Consider the following 20913-nt stretch of genomic DNA (forward strand, 5'->3'; position numbering starts at 1 on the left):
GGATGGATTATTATTATTATTATTATTATTATTATTATTATTATTATTATTATTATTATTGTTATTATTATTAGTGTTGTTGTTGTTATTTGGGGATGTGTGTTTTTCTGCACTATGCTGTGTTCGGTGTTCCACTCATATGTAGAGGCAGGGTGTGTACATGTGTGGCTGGAGGATGGAGAACAGCCACATGCAGGCCTGATGGGTGTGGCCCTGCAGGAGGACTGGCCACACCTGAAGTTCCTGCCACACACCTGTTGGTGATCAGGGCTCGTCGGGGGAGCTACTTAGGAGAGTGTTGGAGCTCCCACCGGCATGGGATCATTAAGCTAAGACTCCAAGTGGAACGAGGGACTAGAAGGGCAGCATGCACAGGGTGTGCAGAAACACAACTGCCGGGAGCACGAGCACGGACGTCGGAGGGGAACACACACATGGGAGTCTAGGGAGCAAAGGGGATTTATTGTGCATCTGTTACCTTCACTGTAAATAAAGTGCACTGTTTGCATCGCAGAACTATGCGTTTTGGGTCCTCATTCCCCCATATCCGCACGGTCTGCCAGCCAGACCATGACACAAACAGGACACATTAATTATTATTATTTAAGTCATCCTTTGCTTTGCTCCTGCTAAATAGCTTTAATAAAATATCCTGCATTCAGAAAGTCTAAAGTAAAGAGCACAGAAAAAGTGGTTGTATGAATGGGCGTAAATGGGTGAATGGGGCAAGTTGTCTAAACCCCAATTTAAGATGGGCAGCAACACCTCAACTGAACATAATGTCACTGGAAACAGAATAAAAAATTTTCTGACAAAATACTTAAAGACTTTTGCACTTTAAGAACGGAGGGAGAGGAGAGTACTTTTTCTCAGACTTAAGCTGAGTTTGATAGAAAAATATTTACAGTTTAAAAACCAAATATAAACAGTTCAGCTAATATGACACTTTTGGTTCAATCCTTTTTTCTTCCGTTCTAACACCTCCACCCATTTTGTGGATGAAAAAGTTATTTTTGATCTGATGATTTTCTTGGCTGTGCGGACCAATCAGTTTCAGTTTATACTGTTTATTCTTGTGCTGTGTGCAGCTGGGTTTGCTAGTTCACAGACTTTATAGAGCGCATTAGATCATGACAAGAAGGAATGCAATGTACATTTTATCTCTTACACCCTAAACCTCCCCACCCCCAACTTCCTGGCACAACCCACGGCTCTGGAGAATGTACAAAATGTTTACATTGGACTGCAGAACAATGTTGCAGCACTTTTAGTAAAAGATTTTATGTTTCACAGTTAACATATCACAGCAGTATCAATATCTGTACCCATCAGGGACACATTTCAATACTTCACCTTCAAATCTCTTCAGCCACTTACTTAGGCCCAATTTTTTCACACAAAATTATCCATATGCAAGAAACTAAAACTAAAAGATAAACTGTAATATTTAATTTTAAAAGTACTGCTTGAAAATGAGGCCTTTGTAATCAACTGCTCCTTAAATGCATTGGCTCTGATCCTATATTCAGATAAACTTTTATTCAATTCAGATTAAAAGTTGAAACTACTCACAACGCTAAACCTAGACAGAGTAAAGTGTGTGTGCAGGGAAAAGCAGAGCTGAGAAAACAAAAAAGGGGGTGGGGGAGATGAAGAAGTGGTGTTGATGCATGTAGAAAGCGGTTTTGTTTGGTGACAAACAAATCGAATGGATTAAAGTTTACAGATTATTACAGATTAAAAACAAAAGACAAGAAATAAGAACACTGTCTTATATACGTATATAGCCAAAATAGTGATAAAATCGCACAATTATGTCCCGTTTTCTAAGCTTCATTCCGTACTAACAAACAGAGGCGTCATAAGGATGAGAAAAGTGATAACATGAGCGCTAGAAAAATAGTAAACCGTCAATTACTTTTAGTTTTAAAAAATATTATTAACCTATTAGAATAAAGGCATGTTTGTTTCATAAGGTACGTGTTGGGGGCGTTACAGGAGTCAATTTCGTTTTGTTCTGGCAGCAAATAATGAAATCGAGTCAGCGTCTAATGCCACCCCCCCTCCTTATTTCATGATTTGGTTCGGTCCAGTGCGCCAGAGCACTAACGGATCTGGTGTTTCATAAGAGTGAGAGAGAGAGAGAGAGAGAGAGAGAGAGAGAGCGATGGAAATAATAAGAAGATAGCGAAGTCCATATGAATGAAACTGCTCGACATTCCTGGTATTTGTAATGTGTTGTATTGTTTATTGTTTGGTTTTCCAAAACAAAAGGAAAACCAGACAATAATGATTATTTAAAAAAAGGGGAAAAAAGTGAAGGAAACGGCTTCCAGGGCCTAATCCGTGGATCGGCTTCCTCCGAGGCGTGGGCGTCTATCAGCAGAGATTGTACCTTCACCTATCAGCAGAGATTGTCCCTTAATCTGTAACACAGTCAAATATATTCTCAAGTAACATTCAAGCATGCCATTCAGCGTGTTAGTACGAGCTCGGGAGCAGCTTGGGAGAACAAGAAAACAGAGACTGCTTCAGGTTGTCTTCCCAAATCGACTCAACTTTATTCTCAAGTACAACAGTTTATATAGAGGGAAAAATTCATGAGTCAGCAGATTCTCAGTTTAAACCAGTACAGACCAAGATAAGGGAGCGTCTTCCTGCCCTTGGGTGAAGAAGCACCCTTTGTATAGTTTATCAGTTCAGCTACAATTATGATTATCTCAGCGACATATTTTCAAGGGACGAAATAAAGAGTTCTTTCATTAGTGAATTCTGAAACAAACCATCTGGCCTTCAACAGGCGTCTCCTAAGAGATTTAGAAACTAATGTAGCTGAGGGAGTGATCTCTGTGGTATTTCAACCTTGTACCAGCCTGTGATTCTCACACATCAATTCTTGGGTCAAAGAGAAAAATAACTAAAACAAAGGGGCCTTATTGAATGACAGAGTTTTCCTGTATAATGTCACTATAAAACAATATCCAGTAAATGCTCCCATGGTACTAAAATACCTAACAAAAAGCATAGCATAAGCATAAGCTTTTTTAATCCCACCCTCTTTCCACTAGTTGGTGTCGTGCAAAATTTAACAATAACCTGCAACACACCCAGTGAGCTTGATTTGAAGTGGGTTTAATAAACACATTGCAATGTGGAGAGAGCATCCCAGTGAAACACCAGGACCATCTCTGAATTGTGGCCACCGCCCTTACATCTTATATACAGACACACAGACAAAGAACATTCCACAAACTCGTACACGTTGGTATAGCCCCCCCTCTCACGGGGGGCTATACCTTCTCTCTCACGGAGAGAATTATGACCTTGTTTTCTGCTTGGCCATCACCTAAAGATTTACATCCCTGATAAGCAGAAGGAGTCTCACTATCTGTTTAACGTCTCCCATTACAACGGCCTCACTGTGTTAACTTTCCACATGCATGTAAACTAGTGACAGGAGTGCTCTTACTATAGTAAAGTGAGAAAGTGATATTACTATAACTGATGTACTATGATTAAATATGTGATTAATATATGAGAAAAGAAATCTGCCACCACATTGGTTACTAGCAGTCAGCACTTTTTCTTCCTGTTGATCGATCATAAATTCTTCCTTACAATTTGTTACATGTATTTGCTTTTATAACCCCAGTAACGCATGTAAAATCTAAAAAATACAAAGCAATGATAGGAACAAAGCATGATGATAACAACAACAACAAACTTTATTTATAGAGCACATTTAAAAACCAGCGGTATACCAAAGGGCTTAACATAAGAGACAGAGAAGTAACACGAGTATTATAAGGCTTTAGCAAAGTATCAAATATACTCACAGGTCAATGCCACTAATACACAGGGGTAACGTACAGTTTTGTATAGACCTATTCCACTAACACAGAGTAAAATGGGTTTAAATGAAATTGTGACTAAAAAGCACATGTGTAACAAAATAATGATAATATTTCTTTATAAAACATGACAAACCATCAAATCAGGCAACTCTGCCAACATGGTGTTTTTTTGCCTCTTCAAACATGTCCTTCTTTGAGTGCACATGGAATTCAATAGTCTCCCTCATGTTGTCCAGCACACCTTCTCCACTAAATACAGCAACATCTACATTAACACATAAAGCTCCAATCAGATTTCTCTTGGTGAATAATGATAAATGTGGCACACCCAAAATACATGGCCAGTTTTGTGTTAATCATTTAATGTAATTTATTTAATTTGTTTATTTGTGATTTTCTGTGACTATGAATATTCACAATGACTTTGGAAACATGACCAATTTATGCAGTATATTATTTTGTCACATGGACTGTACAGAAGGACAGAAAAATGGAGCAACACCTCAGGTGGAACTATTATGTCAAGGCAGGTGCACCCCAGTTGCTTTAGGGGGATGGACGTCCACCCACTATTCAGATGTATTTGCAAGTTAGTACTTTGTAAAAAAAATACTACCACTATGTATGTGTATATATATATGTGTGTGTGTGTGTGTGTGTGTGTGTGTGTGTATGTATGTATGTATACATCTCACTTACACCCTGAGCTGTTTCCTGTTGTTTTCGTTATAAGGCCAATGATCATGAGTTTCACATCCTGAGCACATCCTGTACCATATGCAGTTACAAGCAGAAAACTTCTTTTAATACCCTATGATTTGCACATTTATTAACTTCTGGATTACTATGTATGTATTATATTACTATGTACTATATATATATATATATATATATATATTGCAATCAAATTCTGAATATATACATGTAGAATGATCTTCTGAATGTATGGAATGAAACTTGATGTCAAGGAGGCGCTTGCGCCATCTAGTGTTTTCCTTGTTTGTACCTGTGAGGAATGGCACTATGAGCCAGTCCGCACGGAATCTTGTGGCTCAAATTCTAAGTAATGAGGAGCTAATTAACAACCTGGCAAATGCATGTTCTGGACAACCTAATATTTGTACTAGTATGCTGCACCGTACTACTTATGAAGAAATTTATTCACTTTTTCATCGTGGAAGACCAAATGCAGTGAACCTCTCCGGGCAGATAATCTCTGGTTATCCAGCTAACGTTATGGAGAAGGTGCCTTCCACATCACAGCAGTCCCCCACAACGGGTCCCATCTACAATCTTAGACCTTTCACTCGAAAAGGCCCAAGGCAGAAGAGGTAAGAACAGAACTAAATGCATTGAACTGACTAGTGGAAGGTTAGTAATTGCCCATAGGTTTCAACTGCTCAACGATGCTAAGTAAACAATAATATCACAAAAAAACAAAACAAAAAAATTGTGCGATAGACTGACATCGTGTGGATGTGGAGACTAAACTGTGCACAAGTCATTGGTGCACAACAGTTAATTTGTTTAATTGTAGAAACAAGCAATTTCTATAATACTTCACGTCCTGTAAGCTTAATCTGCAAACATTGTGTAAAAGCAAAGCACATCATTCAGTTGTTACAATACATAGTTTTTCGGCAGTATATACAGTGGGGCAAAAAAGTATTTAGTCAGCCACCGATTGTGCAAGTTCCCCCACCTAAAATGATGACAGAGGTCAGTAATTTGCACCAGAGGTACACTTCAACTGTGAGAGACAGAATGTGAAAAAAAAAAAATCCATGAATCCACATGGTAGGATTTGTAAAGAATTTATTCGTAAATCAGGGTGGAAAATAAGTATTTGGTCAATAACAAAAATACAACTCAATACTTTGTAACATAACCTTTGTTGGCAATAACAGAGGTCAAACGTTTACTATAGGTCTTTACCAGGTTTGCACACACAGTAGCTGGTATTTTGGCCCATTCCTCCATGCAGATCTTCTCGAGAGCAGTGATGTTTTGGGGCTGTCGCCGAGCAACACGGACTTTCAACTCCCGCCACAGATTTTCTATGGGGTTGAGGTCTGGAGACTGGCTAGGCCACTCCAGGACTTTCAAATGCTTCTTACGGAGCCACTCCTTTGTTGCCCGGGCGGTGTGTTTTGGATCATTGTCATGTTGGAAGACCCAGCCTCGTTTCATCTTCAAAGTTCTCACTGATGGAAGGAGGTTTTGGCTCAAAATCTCACGATACATGGCCCCATTCATTCTGTCCTCAACACTGATCAGTCGTCCTGTCCCCTTGGCAGAAAAACAGCCCCATAGCATGATGTTTCCACCCCCATGCTTCACAGTAGGTATGGTGTTCTTGGGATGCAACTCAGTATTCTTCTTCCTCCAAACACGACGAGTTGAGTTTATACCAAAAAGTTCTACTTTGGTTTCATCTGACCACATGACATTCTCCCAATCCTCTGCTGTATCATCCATGTGCTCTCTGGCAAACTTCAGACGGGCCTGGACATGCACTGGCTTCAGCAGCGGAACACGTCTGGCACTGCGGGATTTGATTCCCTGCCGTTGTAGTGTGTTACTGATGGTGACCTTTGTTACTTTGGTCCCAGCTCTCTGCAGGTCATTCACCAGGTCCCCCCGTGTGGTTCTGGGATCTTTGCTCACCGTTCTCATGATCATTTTGACCCCACGGGATGAGATCTTGCGTGGAGCCCCAGATCGAGGGAGATTATCAGTGGTCTTGTATGTCTTCCATTTTCTGATGATTGCTCCCACAGTTGATTTTTTCACACCAAGCTGCTTGCCTATTGTAGATTCACTCTTCCCAGTCTGGTGCAGGTCTACAATACTTTTCCTGGTGTCCTTCGAAAGCTCTTTGGTCTTGGCCATGGCGGAGTTTGGAGTCTGACTGTTTGAGGCTGTGGACAGGTGTCTTTTATACAGATGATGAGTTCACACAGGTGCCATTCATACAGGTAACGAGTGGGGGACAGAAAAGCTTCTTACAGGAGACGTTACAGGTCTGTGAGAGCCAGAGATTTTCCTTGTTTGAGGTGACCAAATACTTATTTTCCACCCTAATTTACGAATAAATTCTTTACAAATCCTACCATGTGAATTCATGGATTTTTTTTTCACATTCTGTCTCTCACAGTTGAAGTGTACCTCTGGTGCAAATTACTGACCTCTGTCATCATTTTAAGTGGGGGAACTTGCACAATCGGTGGCTGACTAAATACTTTTTTGCCCCACTGTAATTTAATGAAACTTTTTTAAAGCAACAAAAGTACTCCGTGAATTCAAGAACTTTTTTTTATGTGATTGTTAAGTTTCTCCACCCACCCATCCCACTCCATCATCTATCCACCCATTCATCCATCAGTTCTCTTTCACTTATCCAATTCAGGATTCCAAGAGCCTATCCTAGCTACCATGGGGCTAGAGGGTGTTTATAAATGCAAATTGGACATGTGTACAGCATGGTGTAATTTTTTTAAATCAAATATACTTCATTGATCGGAGGAGTGTGAGTATATTACATGCAGAAATGTTTACTTTGCCTTTATCCTCTATTAGGTTTCCAGCACAGCTAAACAGGTCACATTCTTTCACCAAAGAAGTGATTGTCTTGCAGGACCATCTAACTTCACATGTGCCAAGGCGTAACAAAAAAACTTGGCTTTTTGAAAATGGAAATTTAAAATCTGCACTGGAGTTTAGCTGTGACTGTGACTAATTATTAATGCAGGCAATAAGGACTGCCTTTCAGCCAGTTGTTGTAGGATGCAGGCAAGCTTTAGATCCTTTTTGATAAAAAGATTTTTTTTGTTACTTAGATTATTATACTATTAAAGGTCAACTTTGGGTATTTCAAAAAGGATCTGGGAGCACTGGTCGGATGACTGGATTGATATCTTTTAGAAACCTTTTAATGTACTGTATTGTATTGTAGTCTGTTAGCCTTAACAAAAATTTCAAATACATTATGTTTTTTTCCTACCCCAGACTACAGATTTGCCGGCATGCCACACCAAACTTGTTGAGCCATCACTCACTTCCAAACAGACTTTGAATGGAGACCTTGTGAAAAAACTGTTTCATCAGAAGTCAATTTATGTCAGACCTGACAAGGTCATCTTATGTGAGGACAATGAATCAGTAAGTAATCCTGAGCATTTCAGCAAATGTATGAATGTTCATAAAATGAGAGTGAAAAAGGCAAAGATGGATTTTAAACTCCCTTAAACATGGTCACTTGTGTTATGTTTTAATACATAATACATAAACATAATATGAATATTTACTATGCCATTGTGTTGTCAGTATAATGAAATGTATTATCTGTTTTAATTTACAGACATATTCTGATGGAGAGATAAGCAGGCAAGATTTCACAGAAACTTTCAATTCTGACAAATGTGGTAAATATTCCTATCTAAAAGTCGCTCCAAGTAAAGTGTTTTGTACATGTTTGTATCCTTTAATCTTTTGAGCTATATTGTGCAAAAGTCATGAGCCACTCCTTCTTTCTTTGTTTTTTGCTGTAAAAATAGGAAATAAGCGCAGTGATTTACTGAAGTCTACAAAATTATGTCTACAAACAGACATGGAAGCGCAGTATATTAGAGTAGAACAAAACTATGATATGAGCTACTTTAGTCTTCAACACAGCTTGAACTCTCTTAACCAAGCTTTCTGGATGGTGATGTCTTCTTTTTATTGAATTTCTTTAAGCATGGTTCAGGAATAGTTCTCAAGGCTTTTTGTTCTGTTCTCTGTCAAGATGATCCCACACAACTTTAATAATGCTGAGGCCAATCTATGTATTGTGATAATGTAATTATGTCAACATCATTAATATGTAATTTAACTAAATAATTTACAAAACATTCTGGCTTTGCAGTAAATATCTTTGCCTGTTTGAGGAAGAATACCTGTCAGATGACCCCGAGCTCCAAGAAGCCATTTCAAGGTCTTTAGCCTCAAGTGCAAGTGAAAGGTCAGTACAACACAAACTTTTACTTGTCATGTTGAAAGGTCAACATATTACCGTTATTTGATGTTTGTTGCAGAAAACGAGTCACCTACTGTCTAGTTTTGGATCAGTTTGAATAAGCAAACTACAAACTGCAACCTGTGATTTCTGTTGTCATTTGAAGATTACCAAGGCTATCAGATTATATATATTTTACTTGATATATGTTTTGGTTTATTTTTACTTTTTTGAATGGTGGTTGGTTGTCAGTGTTGGATCTTGTTTTTTTTTCTTGTTGTTCTTGTATTTATGGAGTGTATTTATATTATTTATAAATACTAGTGTATTTATGACAAGATAAAAATTTAAACTTTTTTTCCATTATCACAAACATTCTTGATTTGTATCTTTTTTGTTAAATATCAATTACAATCTTAAGGATGGTACCTCATTATTCTGTTGGTGGGTTATTGCCATTTAGACAAGTATGTATGTATACATCTCACTTACACCCTGAGCTGTTTCCTGTTGTTCTCGCTATAAGGCCCATGATCATGAGTTTCACATCCTGAGCACATCCTGTACCAAATTTACCATATGCTGTTACAAGCAAAAAACCTATTTTAATACCCTATGATTTGCACATTTATTAACTTCTGGATTACTATGACACTTACTGAAATACTCCTACATAATATCTATCTATCTATCTATCTATCTATCTATCTATCTATCTATCTATCTATCTATCTATCTATCTATATGTAATGCCGTTTAGGAAAATAATATATATATATTGCAATCAAATTCTGAATATATACATGTAGAATGATCTTCTGAATGTATGGAATGAAACTTGATGTCAAGGAGGCGCTTGCGCCATCTAGTGTTTTCCTTGTTTGTACCTGTGAGGAATGGCACTATGAGCCAGTCCGCACGGAATCTTGTGGCTCAAATTCTAAGTAATGAGGAGCTAATTACCAACCTGGCAAATGCATGTTCTGGACAACCTAATATTTGTACTAGTATGCTGCACCGTACTACTTATGAAGAAATTTATTCACTTTTTCATTGTGGAAGACCAAATGCAGTGAACCTCTCCGGTCAACTGGAAATTAAGTTGGTTTAGTGTCTGTTACTTACTCATCTTAGGCATTGTGTCTTTGGTTAAGTGTCAAGTCTTTGTGAAAATCATATTTAAATTTAGTTTAATATTTTGAGCAGAACGAAAGTACCCCTGAATACATGAAAAGTAAAAGCTGTGATCTTAAGGATGGTACCTCATTATTCTGTTGTTGGGTTAGACAAGTATATTTCTTTACCGATTGTGTAGGTGTGTGTGTGTGTGTGTGTGTGTGTGTGTGTGTGTGTGTGTGTGTGTGTGTGTGTGTGTGTGTGTGTGTGTGTGTTTTAATCAGGTCAGTTGTCTCAGTGTTTGAGTCCTCTTGTATGGAGATTAAATTCTGATTGCCTTGTGTTATGTTCCCCATGCCACATCCTTGCGGTGAACAATGCTGCATCATACTTTACCTCCCCATATCAGATTACTTTTCTGAAATTTCACTCTTTTTCTCATGCTTCTCAAATAGCAGTTTATCTGTACTGCCGCACATGGGATATATTCAGTCGAAATTTAAATTTCGTATCATGTGTGATGTCACCCTTCATTTTCAAAAACATTGTAAGGAAGGAGCAAACACATCAGGAGTCTGAAAGTGTGATTGAGCCCTCACATGGTCATAGATCCACTTTTTGGGGTTCTTTTTTAGATTTCCTGTGAAAGTCTGAAATGGTTCATATTTCCATTCCATTCCCTCCCCCCACCTCCACCCTCTCTCTCTCTGTTTCATTCCCTGAATCTTTCTTTGTGTGTCAGTCTGTGTGCAGGTGGCAGCAGGACAGCTTCAGTGCAGACAGACGTTCCACGCTCCCTGCAGAATCATAGCCCATCAATCATGTTAACTAGTGGGATTTATTTTATTCAGCAGAAAACAGTGAGGATCCCATTACAGAGACTGGCCTAAGGGCAGAATGTGTATGTGTGTGTATGTGTGTAAATGTCTGAGTTGGGGGGAGACCCTCTGGGGAAGACCCCTTTCTCTTCTAGTGCAACATCCAATCTCTCTCAGTGGCACAGTGTGAGAAATAACGATATGTAACGAAGATGTAATGAACAAAAGTCAGTTGTTTTGCTTTGTTTTATTTTTTAAAAAGTCACTGAGTTGTTGTCAAAATTGCAATCTACTGCAGCGGATTTCCAGTATGTCAGGTTCGATTCACCTAAAAAAAGCAAACTTATATTCAAATCACTGGTTCCTTGTTATTGAGAGAAGTTAGAGTGTTAGCAGCAACTTACATGTGCGAATTGGAGGCCTGCTCAGATGCGACCAGAGATTTACACTCCACTGCTCACTTTCAGAGTGTAAATAGGATTAGCAAATAATACCAGGTGTTCAAGTTACCACACCTGACAGCATATGACAGGTTTCATTTTGCCTGAATCGCAGAGGCATGTATTACAGTCTGGCTGGGATGCATACACTGACTGTGTTTTTGCTTGAATTTGTTCTCTGTGCATGCTCTCCTGAGTTTTAAATGCACTTTAGAACAGCACACAGCAACACTACATATGAGCGGGCGTAGGGAGGTTTGAGGTCTTCACTCACCCCGGTTCTGTTAGCCGTCAGGGCTGGGAAGCTGGGAGGAGGTGCTGGCCGTCAGACTGAGGTCTGGGATGCGGGGCCTCCCTGGTACTGCAGATAAGGAGGTGGTCCGCTTGCCTCCACCCCAGAGAGAAGGGTTACATCTCCTGGGTCTAGGTGCGGCTTGCCCCTCTGAGGGCGGGGGTACCTGGACCTGGGATATAGAGTATGTTTGGGGAGTGCGACTGTCTGTGCAGTGTCTATTTGTGTCTGTCTACACGTTGGGTGAGTGCCGAGTATTTGGTTGTGCATATGGGGTGGGAATGCACGTCTGTCTCCGCGTGTGCCTGTTCGTCTGTGTCTATATGTCAGGTTGGGTCTTAGACTCAACCTCTCTGGGTACATCTCAGGCCCTCTAAAGTACGGAGGCCTATCTCCCCTCACCACACTCCCTGCCGGTGGCTGATGCCCTCAGACGTTGGTGTGTTGGTGGTCCTTGTCGTCTGAGGCTGGGCGCTCATGTATGTACCGGCTCACTCCTGGTGGCCGATTGGCGGGGCCGAGCGCCTGTGGCCCGGCTGGGCTCCTTCCGGGGGGTGGGATGCCCTCAGACCTCTGGCCTCTGGGCCTGAAGCTCGGTCCTCTCTGGCACAGCTGGCTGCCGGCAGAGCCCGCGGGCACACCACTGCAACCCCCTCTGGCCTCTGCTCCGTAGCTGCGGGGTGACCTCTCATTTGGGGCTCTACTCAGCTCTTCCCAGGAGGGTGGCACGGTTCCCCCCCCCTTTGGTGGTCCTCCTCGGGTCCTTGGTGATAGGTTTGTAGCTTGAACCCATCCGCTGGAATGTTGAAGACAATATAATTACACTGCAAAGCAAGACACAAGTAGGCAAAGTTCTTCATGTTACTCGTGCACGGGAGAAAACCGGACAGAGCGCCGTTCCTTCGCTTGACCCCAGTTGCTCTCGTCCCTTCTCCCGTACCACTGTTCTTTTATTGAGGTTACATGAATATGCATAGGTTCATTAACATATGACGTCTACATACACACAAAGAGTACCGTGTGTGTGTGTGTGTGTGTGTGTGTTACTGCTGATCAAAGGGTCCTATACGCACAAAGGCACACAACAAACATCCTTGGTCAGGAAGAGAGTAGACCCCCCCTCATCCTAGATAACACCGTGAGGAAGTCCAGCAGTTCATTTATAAACAAAAGCACTTAGACTAGAACAGACGCAACTACGTTAATCCTACCGTAAAACAATAAGACAAGGCACGAACTCTCGTGCCCTCAGTGTGCTCTCTAATACACACAAAGTTTGCAGACTATTAAGTATGATCAAACCTCTACCAATCTAAAACTAATTATAAACTCTAAGCATATATAAGTAAATATTTCTAAGCATAAATGACAATCAAAAATACAAACTCTAACACTTGTACTCTGGGGCCTCTGGATATCTGGGGCCTGGATCTCCTCCATGCCTGCTTCATACCCTGGTGGACGGGGCTATGGCTCCCCACACTCCCTAGCAGATCGTTACATGGAGAAACCTTTGGAATAGAAGCATGCTGATCCACACAGGTATGCACACAGGTGTACACACGGGTGTTCACAGACGCGGACTAAAGCTTTCTTGGCTGCTGCCTCAAAGCACATTGTGCGCTGTCTATCTTGCGTGCTGCACAATATCGTTTATTATTTAGTATCTACTGTTATCTACTTCTAGCTAGTTTATTGTGATGGTGCTGTTTTTATTTATTATGTTGCTCTTTGTTGTTTGCTTTCTCTTCTGTTTTTTTTCTCCATACAGGTGACCCAGGTGTTTTGTTTGTTTTTCTTTTTTTCTTTTTTTTTCTTTCTTCCCCCCTTCTCACCGTCTCTTCTCCCCTTTGGTTTTTATTTCTCTCCCTCTCTTTCTTTCATTCTTTCTCCCTGTCCTATCCCCCAGTCATGTCTGTCCCGTTTGTAGCAACTGAAAATAAAATAAATTCATAATTATAATAAAGGTCAATCAAATGGACCAATATGGCAAGGCCATGATGATCCACTTGGTAAAATAAATCCGCTTGGCATCTTTCTTGGCCTTAAGACAACAATTCTGATGGCTAAAGATCCAAACGGGACACAAAAAAAAGAAAAAAAAAAGAAAAAAAAGAATTTGTTCTCTGTGCATGTTCACGGGTGATGGGCAACGTAGGTATAAGTATGCAGTAAAGGTGATGTTGATATAAGAATGAGCAGAATGTCAAAGATATGCCCATAAAAGTTTGTATTTTAAATGTCCTTTCTTCTTCTTTCAGTCTTCTGACACATCAAATTTGATGGAAAATCACCATTAACCGTAAGTGACATTTTTCAGATGAAAAGTAACAAATGTGAAAGGATTTAATTAATTAATTTCACTCTAGGTCCAGCTCTTGGGATCAATTTCTCGATTTCTTGGGATCAATTTCTCGATTTGATCATCAAGATGATACATACTTTCCTCATCAGTTCAGTAGGAATAAAGATTATTCATAAAATTAGTTCAGAAATACTTTTTTAAAGGAGTTCTGCATTGGTGTATGAATTAAATGCATGTTAATTCTCTTTGTTTTAAGCAAGGTGTTAACAGTTTACTCTTGCTTACACATTTTGTGTATTAAGTATAAAATCCACAAGTGATATTTTACTCTCTAAACATGGACAACATTTAGGCTGACCATGTTATAGTACGAAACAACATTTTAAGCTCTATTAGTAGCTCTTATGTTTCATAGTTAGCGTTACATAAGTATATATATATGTACCCACAATAAATGAAACATGTTAAACAAAACAAATGTAACAATTCACCTTCAAATGTCTCTGTTTTTTCACTTAGTTTCCATTCAGTCAGTTTTCTTTGCACAAAATCACCCATGACCAAAAATCGAAACTGAAAGATAAATTGTAATTTCCATTAAACCATTCCTCCTTTATATACTAGACCTTTCAACTCCCTAAACCGATCAGTAGAGCAGTTACATATATGGAAAGATTCATCAGAACAAAAAAATTTTGTGTGTGCTCATCTGCTTTTAAAGTTAATGCGAAAATGGTCAGTTATGGAGGATGAAGTTAGCAGGCAAAAGGAGAAGTCCAACAATAAGCAGGATTACAAAGAATAATAAGATTCAGATTAAACAGAAAATAAAAAGACAGACGTGAATGAGTCTGATGACGAGTGTATGAGAGGGACTGGATGTTTGTTAAATGTAGAAACTGTCTCGGTTCATTGTTGTCTGTATGTCAATTAGTTAAAGGGGTTAAGTAGAAAAAGAAAGGAAAACAAAAAACGTTTTAAAATAAATAATAATATATTAAATAATAATAATAAATAAGAAAAAGTAAAATCACTTACAACAACTTCTGCTAGTATATGTATTTTGCACTATGTAAGAGTGGTCCCCTCACATCACTGACACAGGTCACATGATGACGTATTCTGGGTTTTTTTTTCTACAGTCTCATTTAGTGTCTTAGTATAATATTTACATTTTGAACACAACAATCAAACTCCAAACACTCCAGTTCATTTCTGAAGTACTGTGTTTTTACTCAGGTAATTCTATTAATAATTTTTTTTTTTTTTTTAGCAACTTGAGTTTAGATGTGTGGAGTTAGATATGTTACAGAAAGTGTTGAAAGTAATGCACATACCAGAGAGTGATGCAAAGTGCACCCCGAGAAGTTTTTTTTTTTTTTTAAGTATAATAAACAGGTTTCTCATTTGCATAGGGAAAAAGCTGTAGATATCCTGGAGTAGGTACAAGTAATTTGCACGCTAGTTTGACTAGCCACACCCAATTCTTCTCAAAACAAATGACCTCTTGTACAACCATCACAGCCACCATTTATCTTGCATGCAAATGAATTATTATGTGTGCAAATGATTTGTACTTGTCCTATTCTGGGATATCAACAGCGGCTCTTTGTTCATGCAAATAAGAAACGTGTTTATCCCAAAAATACTAATAATTTCTTTCACTTTGCTGATATGTGTATTTCTTTTAACAACATGTTAAAACGACCAAGGTTGTAAAAAAAAAAAAAAAAGTGTTTTTATCTTAAACCTAAAATAAATACAAATACTTTTATTGAGGTTTCAAGGTTTTCATGGACCATGTGAAGGTCATTTTTGGAAAGTTATTCTTGTTGCAGAATGTGAATGCTACCTGACAAAAATAAATGTTGGAGAAATGGAGGCTGAATAATGGACAGCAGAATACTAACATCATAAAATCAAAGGAAAGCTCACCACTCGGATGATTTCCAAGTTTCCATCATTTCTGATGGAGGCTTTAACATGTGAAGATGGGTGCCTATTTGTGAAATCTACATATTAGTCTTTCATGGAGTTCTCTGCATTACACCAAAGACACATACATCAACTAAAAGTGAGTGCAAATATTCTGGTACAAATCCAAACACAATGTCAAACAAAGGAAGTCTGGAAAGCAAGGACACTCCTTTTATTCCATCCTTCACGACCTAAAACTTCTCCACCTGCATAAGATTTTTTTTATTTTATTTTTATTTAACTGTTATTTAACCAAGATCCCATTGAGATTAAAAACCTCTTTTTCAAGGGAGACCTTGCCAAGTAGGCATGGGTATCGTTTAGGTTTTATCCGATACCGGTGCCAAATCGGTACTTTTGAAACTGTGCCGGTGCTCAAACGGTGCTCAAACCGGTGCTTAAAGAATGGAGAACACAAAATTGGTCCAAAAACATATTTGCATGGGCAAACAGCTTCTTTGATTCCCTGAAATATAAAGTACAAATGATTTGGGAACATGTCCTCCATCTCCTTTTCCCAACCACATTAAAGCCAATGTCCTGTTCCACCCACTGCACACAAAGCAAACAACCCCATGCAAACAAAACACACCATATTTACTCAGAAGAAAAATTAAGCTTGAACCATTTGCTGAACACAGGCCATCTGAAAAGCAAGAAAACTAAAAGCAAAATAAACAATCTGACCACTAATGAGCTTTAATAATTGATAAATCGCCAAGAGACCTTATATAAATCCTCGCTGTGAAGGAGATATTATTACAAATAATTAGCAAATAATACCAGGTGTTCAAGTTACCACACCTGACAGCATATGATAGGTTTCGTTTTGCCTGAATCGCAGAGGCGTGTATTACAGTCTGGCTGGGATGCATACACTGTGGTTTTGCTTGAATTTGTTCTCTGTGCATGTTCACGGGTGATGGGCAACGTAGGTATAAGTATGCAGTAAAGGTGATGCTGATATAAGAATGAGCAGAATGTCAAAGATATGCCCATAAAAGTTTGTATTTTAAATGTCCTTTCTTCTTCTTTCAGTCTTCTGACGCATCAAATTTGATGTAAAATAAACATGTTAATATATATTCTGTGTGTGCATGTGTGTCTCCACATGTATGTTTTCATACATGCCTGAGTGTTTTTGTATTTGTGCATGTGACCGAGCTTTTTGTATCTCCGTGGGTGATATAAGTTTAGGGCTGTTTGATTGTTTCACCACCTGTGCCCGACATGTCTGCAGATTGGTACCTCCCACCCTGACACTCAAATCAAACACGGCTCAAGTTTCCTGAGCTGTCTTTTGTGTGGAGCGTGTTAAGCGATTTTTAAAGTGGCCCTTTCTGGTTTCTCCTCCAGGGCTGAGGGGGCACACTCCCTCTGGCTCGCTCTATCTCTAACTTTCTCTCAGTTTTGTTTTCCCTTTGTCAATTGCAGCTTCTCTCAATGTATCTACCCATCTTTTCTGTGTGTGTGAGGAATGAACACAGTGAAGAGAAAAAGAAGAATTTATTTTAGAAAGTTTTCTAATAAAAAAAAAGTTTCCTTGAATCTTCAGTGGCTACAATAAGATGCATTTGGATTTTAGCAGTTAGTTCTCTGCATTCCACAGATGGTTCAAATGCTCATATCTCACTTCTCATTAAGTATTTAGCTGGCATCCTATTTGCATAGCTGAGAACAGAGGGGAGAAACGTGTAGATGTGTACGAGGTGGCTAACGAAGTGGCCTGGAGATTGCATGGATGGATTCTTGCCAAGCAACGCCCCACCTGCTTGCACCCGCCACTTACTCCCAGTCGTGACTGCCCCCAACCCCCTAGCTCATTGAGTGTGCCCACTCTAAAAGCTCACAAATTCTGCTCCCTTTGACAATGGTTAGGTCAGCCTAGATAAAGCACGTCTATTAGAGGCAATCGAGCTGGCGGGACAGAGTGACAGAGACACACAGGAGGGCAAAACAGGAGGGGAAGGAGTAGGAAGGCTTTGACAAATACCAAAGGTGGCCATAACTCTGCTTGTCTTCCTGGGAAATTTTTGCATGCTTTTTTTTCCTTAGAGCTTGATAAGTGTTTCTGAATTAAATGGGTTTTAATTAGCAGTCATTAAGAAGTTCATTAGCAAATTGCCTGGCTGTTTGGCTGTTTCGATGGGGATGATGGCGCTGCTCTCTGGGGCTCGCTCTGTCTTTTTACCGTGGCAGTAGTGCGTTTGGGTTTAAAGGAGAGGAAGCAGACATTTAAAGAGAGAGTGTGGATTTAAAAAGGAGAGAAAGCACAAGAGAGGGAAAAATCTGATCTGGACACTTTGCACTTGTTTTTAATTTTTTCTGACCTTTCTTACCTCCTCTCATTCTGCACCTTTTTCTCTCTCACTTCTGCATCCTCCCCATTTTGCCCACATCTCTCTCTCACTGTCAGTGGTTACTTTGTGGTTATGTGGTGATGGAAGCTGATAGCTGGCAGTTGAAGGCTGTTCTGTAGGGCTTAAGAAGAATCCATCTGTGACTGCGCGGTTGCAGTTTAGTCAGATGGTGCAGACTGGCCTGCTGAGGTGGCGTTACAGAACGATACTCGAGATGAAAGCACAGGACATGGACAACAAAAGCCATGATAGTAGCACAGTTATAGAAGCAGATAGTATTTGGTGGCTAGGCTGTTGTACTTACACTGCTTGAGAAATTGTGTGGAAATGTAGCATGGTTAAGCAAGACAAGTGACTGTGTGTGTGTGTGTGTGTGTGTGTGTGTGTGTGTGTGTGCGTGCGTGTGTGTGTGTGTGTGTGTGTGTGTGTGAGAGGGTGTTTTATGGAGAGGCACATGGAGACAAAAAAAGCTTCATATTTGTTTCTTTACTTTATGGTTGTGGTTCACTCATGTCATAACTGCTGCTATGTTTCTTTAATTCATTACTGTAAAATTGTATACAAAAGTACACACTATATTTAGTCTTACTTACTTATTATTAGTCCTATTTTTAGAGTTTTTTCAGTTTAAAATAATGATATAAAGAATATATAAATAAATACACCAATTGTGCTCACCTTGATAAAAGCTTTGGTCACATTCTCACACAGATAACCAGACCTATCAGCATGCACCAATATCTTTTATGAGAATGATTAGAGTTTGGAAATGAGGAAATGCGCTGGCTTCACTCACATGAAGACATGTACAAATTAACCTTCCTTTAATCTCTCTTTCTCACTGCTGAACATACAGTGGGGCAAAAAAGTATTTAGTCAGCCACCGATTGTGCAAGTTCCCCCACTTAAAATGATGACAGAGGTCAGTAATTTGCACCAGAGGTACACTTCAACTGTGAGAGACAGAATGTGAAAAAAAAATCCATGAATCCACATGGTAGGATTTGTAAAGAATTTATTCGTAAATTAGGGTGGAAAATAAGTATTTGGTCACCTCAAACAAGGAAAATCTCTGGCTCTCACAGACCTGTAACGTCTTCTGTAAGAAGCTTTTCTGTCCCCCACTCGTTACCTGTATGAATGGCACCTGTTTGAACTCATCATCTGTATAAAAGACACCTGTCCACAGCCTCAAACAGTCAGACTCCAAACTCCACCATGGCCAAGACCAAAGAGCTTTCGAAGGACACCAGGAAAAGTATTGTAGACCTGCACCAGACTGGGAAGAGTGAATCTACAATAGGCAAGCAGCTTGGTGTGAAAAACCAACTGTGGGAGCAATCATCAGAAAATGGAAGACATACAAGACCACTGATAATCTCCCTCGATCTGGGGCTCCACGCAAGATCTCATCCCGTGGGGTCAAAATGATCATGAGAACGGTGAGCAAAGATCCCAGAACCACACGGGGGGACCTGGTGAATGACCTGCAGAGAGCTGGGACCAAAGTAACAAAGGTCACCATCAGTAACACACTACAACGGCAGGGAATCAAATCCCGCAGTGCCAGACGTGTTCCGCTGCTGAAGCCAGTGCATGTCCAGGCCCGTCTGAAGTTTGCCAGAGAGCACATGGATGATACAGCAGAGGATTGGGAGAATGTCATGTGGTCAGATGAAACCAAAGTAGAACTTTTTGGTATAAACTCAACTCGTCGTGTTTGGAGGAAGAAGAATACTGAGTTGCATCCCAAGAACACCATACCTACTGTGAAGCATGGGGGTGGAAACATCATGCTATGGGGCTGTTTTTCTGCCAAGGGGACAGGACGACTGATCAGTGTTAAGGACAGAATGAATGGGGCCATGTATCGTGAGATTTTGAGCCAAAACCTCCTTCCATCAGTGAGAACTTTGAAGATGAAACGAGGCTGGGTCTTCCAACATGACAATGATCCAAAACACACCGCCCGGGCAACAAAGGAGTGGCTCCGTAAGAAGCATTTGAAAGTCCTGGAGTGGCCTAGCCAGTCTCCAGACCTCAACCCCATAGAAAATCTGTGGCGGGAGTTGAAAGTCCGTGTTGCTCGGCGACAGCCCCAAAACATCACTGCTCTCGAGAAGATCTGCATGGAGGAATGGGCCAAAATACCAGCTACTGTGTGTGCAAACCTGGTAAAGACCTATAGTAAACATTTGACCTCTGTTATTGCCAACAAAGGTTATGTTACAAAGTATTGAGTTGTATTTTTGTTATTGACCAAATACTTATTTTCCACCCTGATTTACGAATAAATTCTTTACAAATCCTACCATGTGGATTCATGGATTTTTTTTTCCACATTCTGTCTCTCACAGTTGAAGTGTACCTCTGGTGCAAATTACTGACCTCTGTCATCATTTTAAGTGGGGGAACTTGCACAATCGGTGGCTGACTAAATACTTTTTTGCCCCACTGTACATTCATTACTCCTTTCCTAGAGTCTTGAAGCCAAGCCAAAGACAACATGTTTGTGCCTCAGGACAGCTTAACCGTCAGGAGCAAGTCTGTACCGGTACAGATTGTAAAACATCTATTATAACACACCCATTGCCTGAAGTCATTCTTTCTCAGTACATTGTCCACCGAGGTTTCAATATTTTTTATTATAATTAATTATAATTATAACATAATTTGTCACATATTAATAAAAGTAGCAGTCTTCAGACACAACCTGCTTTCGACGTATAAATAAAGATCTTTGTTTACACACTGG

Source organism: Aulonocara sp. 'chitande type north' Nkhata Bay, linkage group LG4, assembly GCF_057382095.1.
Source record: "Aulonocara sp. 'chitande type north' Nkhata Bay isolate Kocher_YH1m ecotype deep benthic linkage group LG4, A_spYH_male_GT1.1, whole genome shotgun sequence".
NCBI classification, from domain to species: domain Eukaryota; kingdom Metazoa; phylum Chordata; class Actinopteri; order Cichliformes; family Cichlidae; genus Aulonocara; species Aulonocara sp. 'chitande type north' Nkhata Bay.